General features: G+C 39.6%; 1 pseudogene; it reads right to left on the bottom strand.

Moving 5' to 3' along the window:
- Nucleotides 1-1,096, bottom strand: part of LOC128249711 (uncharacterized protein DDB_G0271670-like) — a 17,530-nt pseudogene extending 16,434 nt beyond the window's left edge.
- Nucleotides 1,097-2,278: the final 1,182 nt, after the last annotated feature.

Genomic DNA, 2,278 nt, shown 5'->3' with positions numbered 1-2,278 from the left:
AATAATAATAATAATAATAATAATAATAATAGCAAAAACAACAACAACAATAATGATATTAATAACAGCAACAACAACGATGATGATGATGATGGGGGGTTGATGGGGTGAGGAGGAGAAGGAGGAGGAGGAGAAGGAGGAGGAGAAGGAGGAGGAGGAGAAGGAGGAGGAGAAGGAGGAGGAGGAGATGGAAGTGGGGAGTGAATAATTAGAAATGATTAAATGAGAAGTATTAAGTTAAATAATTGATTAGGCTCATTAACTAGTTCATTAGAAGCATTCATTAATTCGTACGGTATGGAATACTAAAGGGCATTGAGTTCCAGAGTAAGTTAGCAGTTCTTACAATTAACTTATACGTGAGCCAACGGGTGAAAGGGTGTCTCTGTGTGGTCGTGTGACATGCAAGAAATAGCAGTAGTATTTTACTCAAATTACACTACGCTGCCATAGAAAAATGGTATGAAGCAGCGGATAAATTAGTTTTAGGTGCAATATGCCTGAATAACAGACGGGTTAGTCACGCGTGAAGCGCCAGTGATGGAATCTGTAAATGATCAGTCGAAATGCAAGAAATAACAGCTAGATATCCTTTAAACAACACTATCCTTTTAAGAAGGCAAGAGCAGATGGCAACGTTCTACAATACTCTTAAAAAGATGAGTTCAAATTCCGCCGATGTCTTCTTTGCCTTTCATCCTTTCTGTGTCGATAAATTAAATACCAGTTACGTATGTTTCGATTTGAACTCAGAAAGCAGAGACCTAGAATAAATATCGCATAGCTGAAACAATCTCAAACAAACGTCTAAAGCTCAAACAATCTGGCCTATTCCACCGCTCTGGACTGGTACCACATTCCATCGATCCATTGCAAGTAAAGTAGTACAGATTCATTGAATTTGAACTCAGAACACTGAGAGACGGAACAAATAATTTTGTCCTTCGTTATAATGACTATGCCAGTTCACCGCCTTCTGTAGTCGGCCGGGTCTCAAAGAAAGAAAAAAAAACTATCCAACGCTATTGGGACTTACACTGTCGCACGTCTTACTAGACGTAATAGCCAGAACCGCTTCCAACCGACGTACTGCCATTTTTATAAGTATATGTGGGTAGCACATTAAACACTGCAATCTTAGATCTACCATGCTTGACAAAAGGAGCAGGTTGGACATACCTGGTATATATTCGCGAATAGGTCCGCTCGATGATTCCCGACATGAGGTCGAATGCATACTCTTGGCACAAGACCCGAAGTGTTTGGGGAAGGGACCAGTCGTTTAGATTGACCCAGTACACAGCTGGTACTTAATTCATCGACTCCGAAGGGATAAAAGGTAAAGTCGACCTCGGTGGAATTTGAATTCAGAACGTAACGGCAGACGAAATACCACTAAGTATTTCGCCCGGCGTGCTAACGATTCTTATTTCTTCGTTGCCCACAAGGGGCTAAACGTAGACGGGACAAACAAGGACAGACAAATGGGTTAAGTCTATTACATCGACCTCAGTGCGTAAATGGTACTGAATTTATCGACCCCAAAAGGATGAAAGGCAAAGTCGACCTCGGCGAAATTCGAACTCAAAACCTAACGGCAGACGAAATACCGCTAAGCATTTCGCCCGGCGTGCTAACGATTCTGCCAGATCGCCGCCGGAGTGCATATGACAACTGCAACAACAACAGCAACGACAACATCAGTAAGAGCTAAACTCTACGCTCTTGTGGTTACTAGGGACACGTTTGGTTTGGTTACCAAGGAGTTAACGAACTTTACATAAAACAGAAAAATTAGAAATTGTGCCATTTTTATTCCAAGAAAAGTAAATACGTTTCTCTTCTCCCAAGTTAAATGAATAAAACTTTCTTCATTTATTTATCAATTTACTGATTTATTTGTTTGTTTATTTATTTATTTATTTATTTATTATGTCTGTGTCTGGAATGAACCCAGATACGAAGAAACAGGAAAAAAGACATCTCTTTTTCCTTCTCTCTCCTTTTTTTCTCTCTCTCTCTTTTCTGCTCGTTCTCTTTGTCACTCTCTCTGTCTTTCTCTCTCTCTATCTCGCTCTCTCCTTTTTTTCTCTCTCTTTCTTGATCTCTCTCTTGATCTCTCTTTGAAGTTCAGACTAGATTAGATATGGCAGAAGTCCAGATTTTCTATGTGTAGACTTAACACTTGCCTAACTTACCGAACAAGTGAATTAAGTTTGACAAGTACTAATGGATAAGAGGCTACAAAAACCGGAACATGTACATATATATATATATA

This window comes from Octopus bimaculoides, chromosome 17 (assembly GCF_001194135.2).
Source record: "Octopus bimaculoides isolate UCB-OBI-ISO-001 chromosome 17, ASM119413v2, whole genome shotgun sequence".
Taxonomy (NCBI): domain Eukaryota; kingdom Metazoa; phylum Mollusca; class Cephalopoda; order Octopoda; family Octopodidae; genus Octopus; species Octopus bimaculoides.
Note: the sequence above shows the minus strand (reverse complement) of the source record. Positions and strands in the feature narration are given on the sequence as shown.